Source organism: Nicotiana tabacum, chromosome 16 (assembly GCF_000715075.1).
Source record: "Nicotiana tabacum cultivar K326 chromosome 16, ASM71507v2, whole genome shotgun sequence".
NCBI lineage: Eukaryota > Viridiplantae > Streptophyta > Magnoliopsida > Solanales > Solanaceae > Nicotiana > Nicotiana tabacum.
The window spans coordinates 54,660,629-54,673,488 of record NC_134095.1 but is presented as its reverse complement, the minus strand read 5'-3'; the positions used below and the strand labels follow the sequence as shown (position 1 = coordinate 54,673,488).

Genomic DNA, 12,860 nt, shown 5'->3' with positions numbered 1-12,860 from the left:
TCGGTTGTCCACCTCGGTATACTCTATCATCTAACGCACTTCTAAACTACACGTGGCCTAATTCTTTTATAGCCAAGGATATGTAGGCAACTCAGATACCAGGGCTCGGTCACATTCTCCTTTCTCTTAGTTTTGGTCTCCCTAAATAAGGGTCGGGTCAAAAAACCTGTCTAGTCGTTCTTTATCTGAAAATACTTCATGTTTCCAGTCAAAGAGGGGCAGCTGTAGACATGTGATTTTTGACCTTCCCCAAGATTTTTTATATTTTAGCATGTAAATATTTAGTTTAGGCCTAATATTTTTATTTCAACTAATTTTAATTCTTTTACTTTATTTTGTCACAAAAAAGGAAATTACAAAAATATTTTAGTTTACGTATCTTTCATAAATTCAAATAAATAAATACAAAAATAGTACCTTATTTTTATCTTTATATAATCTTGAAAATACAAAAAATATATAATAGTTTCATATTTTAATATAGTTTAGTTTAATTGATTAAAATTAGTTTTTGCATTGTGTAGTATTTTTATCTTTTATTAAATGGAGTTAACTAAGGTGTTAGACCACAATTTTAAAAGTCTTGGAGCCCAATTTTAGGACCCAATTTGGACCAACCCAATTCTCCACAGCCCAAATAACCCATCAACCCAGTTGACCTGCCCAAATACACCATTTTAATCTCAATCATCGATCCATTTTAATTCAATAGTCATAATCCTTTCACCTATCAAATATAAACCAAATTATAAACTAAAAGACCTAGGCCCCTAATTTACTAATCAGTGGTTTTCTGATGATGGATACAACCAAACGATGCCTAATACCTAGGGACCTAAGCCTAAAAAGCTGAAGCTATCCGCCGCTTTTGATAATCAAGAAAAACCCATCACCCGTTGTTCATCTCCTTCAACGGCATATCATAGACGACCGACCCCCTCCCATCCATTCTCCTTCTTCTCCACCCCTTTTCCACTGACCAAACATTTAACGACCTAGACCTCTGAAGCCACTGGACACACACGACCCCCCTGAAGTCTTTCTTCTTCAATCTTAACATACGCACAGCCTTCACCACTCTCCCATACACAGACGAAAAATAGAGCAAGAGCTCCAAAAAATAGTGAAGAGAACGAGAAAGGTTTAAATTATGGAGTCAAGCTAAGATTATTGAAATCGCCGCTGTCCGGAGTGGTTTCGAGTGCGATTCGGAAGTCGAGGTTTACGGTTCCGATTTCAATTCTTGTTGTCTTGTTCGTGTTCTGTCGCACTTTCAAATTCCTACGCCGGTTTGCCCGTATTCGTTCCTGAATTTATTAATCGAAAGTTGCTTGCACTCAGGTTTATATCTTACCTCCTTTTTTATTTGAAGTATGACTAAATTATGATGGAACTTTTGGATTAAAACAGAATAAATGCCTAGAATCTGTCTATGTTTTTTTTAGGAGATAAAATTGTTCTACTTTAATTCTCTTGAGTTTGCCTTGCTCGTCCGATTGAGATTAAGCGCAAGTCGAATCTCGAGAACTTCTTTGCGATATTTACGACTTGTTCTCAATCGCATTCTTTTGGTTTAAGATGCCTGGGCTGCTATATTCCTTGCTTTATCAGTCCTGCTTAGATTGCCCTTAGTATGAAGATAATGGTGATATTTGAGTAGCATAGATTGATCCTAATTTCGACAGAATCGAGCATGTGTAATTTATATGTTACTTTGATCTATTGGTTTTCATTTGTTCTTTAAATTTTGACACAAAAGCACATAAGACTTATGTTATATAAAGGTTCCTCTGTTTGGCATAGGACTTAGGAGATGAACTTATCATATTGGCCTCAAAGTTAATTTATCATTTTTGGATCTCATGGTCTATTAGAGTTGTCGTGAAGCTAGTTTGGACTGTCATTGGAGTTGATTTCTCTTTGCTCTTCTAAATCTTAAAGGCTGGAATTTAGTCCTTAATTGAATGAATTGTGTGTCTTTTCAAAAGATAAATGAAGTTCTGCAATAAGCCATCTCACTAACATAAAGAGCTCTTGTCGTCGAATTTGGATGCTTGGCATGGTTCTATGGTAAAAATGGGTTTCATAATTGAATTCGCATATTTAAGTGTAGTGTCCATAATGATGTAGATTTGAGATTTTTATGTGGTATTTGAATGTAATTGTGGAGTTATAGCACAGGTATATAAAATCACATGGTATGGTCTTAATTGTGGTGGGGAGGGGTGTGTAGAATGGGATTAAAGAATTACTTTTACCGTATTTTTATTTACTTCTCCTAGCTAGTCGCCCGCATTTTGGCTATTTCTTTGTCCGAACTATTTGCCATGCTTTGTTTCATTTAAGATGTGCTTTTAAACAAAATTTGAGGTTATGGGATTGGGGATATAACCAGCCCATTTGATAATTAATTTATTTCCATGTTTAGAAATTGGGCTCGGCCGAATACATGAAATGAAAAGTTAAAAAAGGATGAGCATAAAATTAGGTTTATTTACTTTAGTTAATTTTATTTCTATTTTCTTAATTGTCATAGCTATGGGTACGGTTTACGTGACGTAGTTGTGATACTTAATTTTAAAACCCGGGTGTCCATTTCATGTGACCCGACTTCAATTTCCACAGGGTTAAATAGAACGTGTCATGAACCACGGGTGCATTTCATGTACCGTGGCTTACGATGCGTTTTAAATAACCTTGAATTTTTACGAAATATTAAAAGCAACTAAAAAGTTAAAAATGCACAATAGGTTTAAAACGTGTAAAAAATCAGATAATTAGGCCAATAATAATAGTTGAGCGACCGTGCTAAAACCACGGAACCCGGAAATGCCTAACACCTTCTCCTAAGTTAACAGAATTCCTTACCTAGATTTCTGTGTTCGCAGACCGTAAATAGAGTCAAACTTCCTCGATTCGGGATTTCAAACCGGTGACTTGGGACACCATAAATTATCCCAAGTGGCGACTCTGATTTTAATAAATAATCCTGTTTCGATTGTCACTTAAATTGAAAAACTACCTTATACACCCTTCCGGGAGTGGTAAAAAGGAGGTGTAACAATGACTTGTGGGGACGGTTGGTCTAGGATTTGAAGGGGTTCGGGTTGAAATCGGAACACTTGGTTTCTTAAGGTTGACTTGAAAGGGCAAGTTTGACTTCGGTCAATTTTTTGTGTAAATGACCTCGGAATCAGGATTGACGGTTGCAATAGGTTCGTATGATGATTTCAGACTTGGGCATATATTCTGAGCGGGTTTTGGATGACCTAAGAGCGTTTTGGCGCCTAATAGTAAAAGTTGACATTTTGAGCAAATTCCATAGGCTTAGGTTGAAATGGATTTTTACATTATATACGTTCGTTTGGGATTCCAAGCCTGGGAATAGCTTCATAAGGTGATTCTGCACTTAGGAGCGCATCCGAAAATGGATTCGGAGGTCCGTAGGTCATTTCAAAGTCATTTGGAAAAAGTTAGAACTTGAAGTATTTGGAAAGTTTGACCGAGGGTGGACTTTTTGATATCAGGTTCGGATTCTAGTTCCGGAAGTTGGAGTAGGTCTAAGACTTGCATGCAAAGTTTGGCATCATTCCGAGTTAATTTGATAGGAATCGTACGCGCGAAAGTGTTTTAGAAGTTTTTGGAGTTCATGAGTAAATTCATGCGTTTTGGCATCCAATTCACGGATTTTGATTTTATTCACTGTTCCAATCGCGCGATCAAGTTTGTACGATGTTTCTAGACTTTTGTGAGTGATTGGTGTGGAGAGCCGAGGGCTCAGGTGAGTTTCGAACATTCGAAAGGGATGAAAAACACACCAGATTTTTGGTGTTTCTTGGCATCAGTTGCAGGTCTCGCAAATACGAGAAATAGTTCGCAAATGCAAACCTCACATTTTCGAGAAGAGCTTTGCAATTGCGAAGAAGCTCGACTGGAGCATTATTTGCATTTGTGACACCTGAGCCACATTTGCGGCCTTAGCAGTTATCACATTTGCGACCCCTGCGTCGCATTTGCGACCTGAGCAGCTGAAGCCAGGCTTCACATTTGCGAGTGTTTTGTCGCATTTGCGACCCTTGCATTCGCGAACTTGGTGTCGCAAATGCGACATTAGAGGCCTGTGCCTAACTCTTTTAATTCGGGACTTAGGCCATCTATTTCATTTCACTCCATCTCTTGGGCGATTTTTGGAGCTTTTGGAAGAGTGTTTTCTCCTAGCACTTTGAGGTAAGTAATTTCCACACAACATGAGTTAAATACATAGATTATGTGTAGATTAACATGTAAACATTAATGAAAATAAAGGGTTTAGATGAAAACCTAGATTTGTTTTTATAAAAAGTGAGATTTGACCATGCAATTGGTTATGGAACTTAGTAAAAATTATATATTTATGTTCCTAAGGTTATGGGTAACAACTTTCTTCAAAGATTTCTGCGATCGGGCATGTTGGGTCCGAGGGTGAATTTTAAGAATCTTGGAATTTGGGTTGGGTAATCACTTTAATAGTGGGGATATGAACTCTTGAGCATAGATTGATTAATTTACGTAATGTTTGACTAGTTTCGATCCGTTTGGCATCAAATTTGGAGGCTTGAGCGCATTCTTGAATTGGGAAGTAGGCCTTAAGACGAGGTAAGTCTCTTTTCTAACCTTGTAAGAGGGAAAGTTTCCCAAAGGTGAACTTAATTAATATGTGTTTATTTGTGGGGGCTACGTACGCACGAAGTGACGAGAGTCCGTACGTAGCTACTAATCCTGTTTATGTCCGGGTAGTTTTAGGTTTACATCACGCTTTGTATATACCGTTATTTGACTATATTTGTTAATTGTAACAAATGGAATTAAGTTGAGGATTTCCAAGGATTTAAAAGCTTCAAATTGAATTGTCTTTATTTTGAAAAGAATCAAGGAAGGATTATGAGTTATTGATAAATTTACATTTGACTGCATCACATGTATGACTCGCGAGCGGGGTGATTAGATGCATCTATGGTTCAGGCCGTTCGACCCCGGCTGTGCACAATTTATATTTATGTTGGATCGGGCCAAACGTCCTCGGTGAAATTCGTGTGTGATAATAGAACTGGAAGTCTTTTTTGTAACTTGTATAAATTCGTTGTTTGAGAGATCCTTGTTTTAAATGAAGGAAGTGTTTTGGGTTCTTAAATATGACGAAAAAATTGTTCAGTTATTTCTTGTTCTGAGATTTATTGTTATCTCTATATATCATGCTTAATCAGAATTTCCTTTTATTAAATTGTTGGCCTTAGTAAGCATCGGAGTCGACCCCTCATCACTACTTCTTAGAGGTTAGACTAGATTTACTGAGTACATATTTTTATGTACTCATGCTACACTTCTATACTTAATTGTATAGGATTTGAGGCAGGTGCATCTGATCACCAGTACGACGCGCAGATTTGATCCCTATTTTGAGACTTCACAGTGAGCTGCCTTCTAAGCCGTCCTGCAGCAGCTGGAGTCTTCTTTATGTTATATTTTTTCTGTCTATTTCCTTTCATACAGTGGACTAGTATTCTTTTGTACATTCTACTAGAACGCCCACATATTTGTGATACCAGGTCTCGACACACACTAGTAGACTTATGATTTTGGATATGTTTACATGATTACTGTTACACCCCATATTTTCGTACTTATAAGTACACAATAAGTAAATTGATGAAAGCTCGGAAATGAGATTACATCCCGCATTTTTCGTATGTTAAAGTGTCGCCGTAAGTTAATTGACGTAAGTTTGGGAATGATATTATTCTAAGATTAAAAGCACTATGCTATTTCAAACAAGTGATGATTAAATTCGTGAAGGTGAGAGGGTAAGAAAATCAAAGAAAATGAATTTCGTCGAAGTTTGACAATTTGGGATAAAACGGTCCAAGCTATAATACCCGATATTTATGGACTAGTATCATACAATGTACCACATGACCATGATAGTAAGGTGTATATAGTATGTTAAAAGTGAGTAGTATCTTAAATAATTTGAGATAATTCTTAATTATGTGAATAATTGATTAATGGAGGAAATTAACAAGTTAAGTAAGGATTAATGGGTGATTAATTAAAATGTTGGATAAGGCTAAAGAGTCTCACGTGGCAGCCTAAGGATACCTTGATAATGAGTCTTAAATCATAAGACTAGGTGGCATGTGTTAGAAAAATTTGGTGGCTAGGTCATTATCTAAGTGGGGCCCACACCCACAAAGGTTTAAAACCTCTCTAATTCACTTAAAGAGATTTAATATCTTTACAATATGAAGAAGAATTTGATAAAGTTTATCCGAAAGGCATATTGATTTTTATGGCATTCCGAGAAGCTTTTATTAACATATTTTCACATGCATTTACATATGCACATTGACCCATGACCAGATGACGTTACATATATATACATATATATATATATATATATATATATATATATATATATATATATATATATATATATATATGTATATGGGATATGGAAAAGGTTATGGCATTATATACGTACCACCACCTGATTAGCTGGAATACGTTGATGATTTTGCCCACAGTGGCCGAGATGATATGATGGGATGCCCTCAGAGGCTTGATGATGTTATAAATACATGTACCTATGCACGACATGACATTTATGCGTATATGCATGACATTTTAAATATTAAAGGATTTCGTAGAGCTATTCAGATTTACATGTCGAGTCTTTTACTCCACGTTTCTCTCGTGTCTATTATCTACTGATTTTCATTCCTTACATACTCGGTATATTATTTGTACTGACGTACCTTTTGCCTGTGGATGTTGCGTTTCATGCCGCATGTCCCATTAGACAGATCGAGAGTCCTCCAAGTAGGCGATCAGCTCAGCGGAAGATGTTGGTGCACTACATTTGCTCCGAAGTCGCTTGTTTGGTCAGTATAATTTAGATGTGTATTGTTTGGTATGGCGGGGCTTTGTCCCGACCTTTATGATATTATATATTCTTAGAGTCTTGTAGACAGATATCATGTATACGGATTCTTGTATGGCCTAGTCGGCCTATGTTTTGAGTATATAAAGGATCATGCCGGCCTTATAGGACCGGTACGACATATGTATAAGTTTCGATTACATGTTTGATCACCAAATGTCGAGTATCTCTCCATGTTTTATTCTACTTATCTCACGATAGCCTCTCTAGCTCATTTACCTATGATAGTATTGTTGATACCCAATTTTTCCCCGTTTCCCTTTCACAGCGGAGGAACCCTATATAGGAGGACTCCTGATTTGGCATTACTAAGGTGTGTCGATGCGAAGGAAGCATCTAAACTACTAGAAGAAATCCATGCTAGGACCTGCGGCCCACATATGAATGGTTTTGTCTTAGCAAAGAAGATACTCTGTGCTGGTTACTTTTGGATGACTATGGAGATGGACTGCATCCAGTATGTCCGGAAATGCCACTGCTGTCAGATACATGCAGACATGATAAAGGTACCTCCAAGCGAGCTTACTGCAACAAGCTCATCGTGGCCTTTCGCTGCTTGGGGAATGGATGTTATTGGACCAATCGAGCCAGCCGCCTCCAACGGGCATATGTTTATCCTAGTAGCAATCGACTATTTCACCAAATGGGTCGAAGCAGCATCTTGCAAAGCAGTGACTAAGAAAGTTGTGGCAGACTTCATCCGCGACCGTATCATTTGTCGGTTCGGGATTCCAGAATCAATCATCACTGATAATGGTTCCAATCTCAACAGTGACCTGATGAAAGCCATGTGTGAAACCTTCAAGATCAAACACAAGAATTCTACATCCTACAGACCTCAGATGAACGGATCAGTAGAAGCTGCCAATAAGAATATCAAGAAGATACTAAGGAAAATGATAGAGAAGCATAAGCAGTGGCACGAGAATCTATCATTTGCTTTATTGGGATACCGCACCACAGTCCGCACATCAACCGGGGCAACCCCTATATACTGGTTTATGGTACATAAGTTGCCATTCCCACCGAGGTGGAAATTCCCACATTAAGAATCATACAGGAAGCAAAGCTAGACGATGCAGAATGGGTAAAGAATCGTTACGAGCAGCTAGATCTTATAGATGGAAAGAGAATGAATGCAGTTTTCCACGGTCAGCTTTATCAGAACAGGATGTCCAGAGCCTTCAACAAAAGAGTCAAGCCAAGACAGTTTACACCGGGGCAGCTGGTATTAAAGAAAATTTTCCCGCATCAAGATGAAGCCAAAGGGAAATTCTCTCCCAACTGGCAGGGTCCGTACATGGTTCACCGGGTTCTAACAGAAGGAGCCCTTATACTTGCGGAAATGGACGGAAAAGTCTGGCAAAAGCCGATCAATTCAGATGCAGTCAAGCGCTACTATGTGTAATCTTTATGCTTTCCTTTATGATGTAATTTGAACTATGCCTGACCTGATTCCCGTTTAAGAGGGGATACGTAGGCAGACCTATGGGTTCGGTCACAATTCAACAAAACTTTCATTTCCCCCCGTAATTGGAAATTGGGACTGAATTTTGAGGAGGACCCTCAAAATTCCGAAGTTAGTTTCAGCCAATCATCGCTAGCAGCAGTCAGAAGCAGCAACCCAGTAAACTGGGGCAGAATTTTGAGGAGGACCCTCAAAATTCCGTAACAAGGAAGGTTGCAATGTCTTGGACCATGTCACAGTCGCCGGTTCATCTCAAAGTTGTTCTTAATTATACACTTATGTCATATTTTTTACAAAATCATGCATGTTTATTTCTGAAATCGCTTTGTTTAGCAACGCTACCCTAATAATACGTACAGTATCACCATATCCAAGCCGACCAGGTCAAGCAGAGCCAACGGGAATACAAACTAACCTCCTCCATTTACAAAACTCACGATTTTTCTTTGGATGCAGGCACTTGAGTTGCAAAATCATCAAATATACTGTAAACTCATGAGACTCACATTGCTCATAAATGCAACTCTCAGAACCGTTGCACTAACTCACAGCTGCTATCCGCACGCAGTATCCCTGGTAGACACAGTATCCCCAGAAGTCGCAATATTGCAATCCACTATCAGCTAAGAAAATTCTATTATTATTTGCCTTTACTTCCTGCATAAGGCTACCATTCTGCCTTCTGAGACTAAGCTATGTCTCCATCTACATTTTTGCAAGACTAAGCTCTGTCTCCATCTGCATTTCTGCATTGCATAAGGCTACCATTCTGCCTTCCGAGACTAAGCTCTGTCTCCACCTGTATTTCTGCGTTGCATAAGGCTACCATTCTGCCTTCCGAAGTTAAGCTCTACCTCCATCTGTATTGGCTGAAAGATCTCCACCTCATTTATATTTGCATTGGCTGAAAGATCGCCACCTTATTTATGTTTGCATTGGCTGAAAGATCGCCACCTTATATATGTTTGCATTGGCTGAAAGATCGCCACCTCTACATTTGCATCTCAAGGGCTAAAAGATCGCCACCTCTACATTTGCATCTCATGGGCTAAAAGATCGCCACCTCTACATTCCCAACCCGCACATGTTTACCAAGCCTACAATGCTCAACCATCCCACCATCAATCACCTCCTACACGCCAAAACTTCCCTAGATCTCGACCAAATTTTGACTGCAGACCTCCTAAACAGTATACAACCATTGGCGAACCCATTGACCAATTGTACGAGAGGCTCAAAGCTGCTGGTTATGTCACCCCTATCCCTGCTATAACTCCCGAGAACCCTTCTCAGTGGGTTAATCCAAACAAATTCTGTGCATACCATTCCGGCATGAAAGGACACACCATCGACGAATGTCGCTCCTTGAAAGACAAGATCCAAGCTCTGATTAACGACAAAATTATTGTGGCAAAGGAACCTACTCCAAATGTTCGCAATAACCCTCTGCCAGACCATAAGAGTGGAGTCGTTCACATGAGTGATCACAGAAGGCGACGATCTAAAGGAGACAATAGTCACCCTTAATCTGATTGTAGTCCAAATTCAGCCTTCTGGGGATACCGAGGTAAATATGTCCATTCCACTTGAGTTTGAAGCACCATCCTCTGCAAAGCCGCCAACGCCAATTGAGGTCAAATTTATGTCACCAACAAATGCACCTATACCATCCGAAGTTGCAGTTTTACCACCCAAGGAACATGCTCCGTTCGGGGTGAAGATAGCCACGCCGATCCCAATAGCAATGTCAGTCGTGATGCCATTCCACACAAAGGCTATACCATGGGACTATATAGCTGAAGCAAGGAGTAAAGGCAACATTAGGTTCGAGGAAATTTTTGCCGCACAAGGTATGACAAGAACTGGTAGGGTCTATACCCCGCAAAACCTAGTTGAGTCAAGCAAGCAGGCCTCCAATTGGTCGCCCATCATTGAGACGGGTCCAGACGATCTTTGGAGAAAGATACAAGCCAAGGAATACTCGGTCATCGACCAGCTGAACAAAACACCGGCGGAGATCTCCATACTTGCTTTGCTACAAAATTCTGAGGCACACAAGAATGCTCTGTTAAAGGTACTAAGTGAGGCATATGTACCAAGCAACATCACCGGAGGAGAAATGGCAAACATGGTAGGGCAGGTATTGGAAAGTCACAAGATCACTTTTCATGAAGATGAGTTGCCACCAGAAGGGTTTAGTCACAATAAGGCGTCGCACATCACCGTGCAATGCGAAGATTATTTTATCACCAGAGTCCTTATTGATGGAGAGTCCAACCTTAACATTTGTCCGTTGGTAACTATCAGGACATTGAGAAAGGGGTTGCATGAGATCAAGGATGGGGCCATCAACGTCAAAGCTTTTGATAGTTCCCAAAGGTCCACCATTGGCGAAATCAGCCTGTGTTTGCAAATGGGGCCTACTTGGTTCAATGTTGATTTTCAAGTAATAGACGTGCCTGCATCTTACAATTTTTTGTTGGGACGACCGTGGATTCATGCCGCTAGGGCCGTAGCATCAACACTACATCAGGCAGTGAAATTAGAGTGGAACCACCAAGACGTGATCATTCACGACAACGGTAGCAATCCCATATACAGTCGTCAAACCATCCTAGCAATCGGAGGCAAAAGAAAGATATGTGGGGAGACCTATCACCACATCGAGCGAGTCAACGCCGTCGACAAGGACAAATGGTGGGACAATAAAATTGAAAGCATACTTAACTGGAGCGGATACAAACCTGGCAAGGACTTGGCAAGAACCTCCAAGGAATCGCTAAGCCTATCAAACTAAAGAAACATGGCACCACCTTCGGTTTGGAATATGAGTACACTGGGGAGGAATTCAACAATTGTCGCCACCATGGCGCGGTCCTTACTATCCGCTGGAGCAGACAATACCACATTTGAAGTAGACTTTCCAGCCGGTCGATGTTATCTATGGGTCAGAAGAAGCAGAAGCACTTGCAGCAGTAAGGAATTTGTTCCTGGAAGACAATGATATGGATTGTTGTGTTGTTTTTTAGGAGGAGGGGGAGGAAGGCTCTTCCATACAAGCAGTGACCAGAGGAGCATGCCTTAATAACTGGACCATCAGAACCATCAGAGCCCGGAAAGCCTCGGGGTAGCAAGACTGAATAAGCATCATGCACTATGTTTCATTTTTACTAGTTGACTTTCCTTTCGAATTTTAAATTTCGCAATAAGATCTTCAATGTTCAAAATAGTTATGGAATTTTTTCAAAGCATTTCGATTTTCCCTATAAATATTACTCTTATTATTATCTCTCATTACTTTGCTTATACAACATTACTATTACTTATCTTGATGAACCAATGGCTGTGACATGCAACGCGACAACTCAACAAATGGACACAGACTTAGAGGAAGATGAAATACCGGAAGAGATTGTTAAGGAAGTTGAGAATTTTGAGAACAGACTTAAGTCCAACCTGGACGAGATCGAGATTGTTAACCTGAGAGATGCAGAGAACGTCAAAGAAACGAGAATCAGTGTCTACTTATCGCCATCAGAAAAGAAGGAATACACAGAATTTCTAAGGGAATATGAAGACATATTCGCTCTGTCGTATGATGACATGACTGGTCTGAGTACATCTATTATGGCACACAAACTGCCAACTGATCCGACATGTCCGCCGGTAAAGCAAAAACTCAGAAAGTTCAAGCCTGATATGAGCTTGAAAATCAAAGAAGAAGTCACTAAGCAGGTCAAAGCCAAAGTTCTCAGGGTAGTAGAATAGCCGACGTGGTTAGCCAACATTGTGCCGGTACCAAAGAAGGACGAGAAGGTCTGAGTATATGTCGACTACCGGGATCTCAATCGGGCCAGTCCAAAAGACGACTTCCCCTTGCCGAACATACACATCCTGATCGACAATTGTGCTAAGCATGAGTTGCAGTCATTTGTAGATTGTTTTGCGGGGTATCATCAAATATGGAAAGATGAAGAAGATGCTGAGAAAACATCTTTCATTACGCCGTGGGGGATGTACTGTTACAAGATGATTAAAGAATGTTGGGGCCACCTACATGAGGGCCATGACCACCATTTTCCATGATATGATACACAAGGAGATCGAAGTATATGTAGACAATGTTATCATCAAGTCCAAGTCGTTGATCACATGGAAGATTTGAGAAAGTTCTTCAATAGACTGAGAAGGTACAACCTAAAACTGAATCCTGTGAAGTGCGCATTTGGGGTTCCTGCCGGAAAACTACTTGGGTTTATTGTGAGTCGCCGAGGAATAGAACTGGATCCATCAAAAGTCAAAGTTGTTCAAGAATTGCTACCGCCAAAGAACAAGAAGGACATAGTGAGTTTCTTGGGGAGACTCGACTACATCAGCCGGTTCATAGCACAATCTACCGTCATCTGTGAGCCAATC

The 12,860-nt window shown here is 39.9% G+C and overlaps 1 long non-coding RNA gene across 1 annotated transcript; it reads left to right on the top strand.

Annotated features, from left to right (window-relative positions):
• The first annotated feature begins 735 nt into the window (after positions 1–735).
• Positions 736–5,703, top strand: LOC107768858 (uncharacterized). The gene is made up of 2 exons (XR_001644259.2): positions 736–1,341; positions 5,381–5,703. It is a non-coding gene; the product is annotated as an uncharacterized LOC107768858 (long non-coding RNA).
• Positions 5,704–12,860: the final 7,157 nt, after the last annotated feature.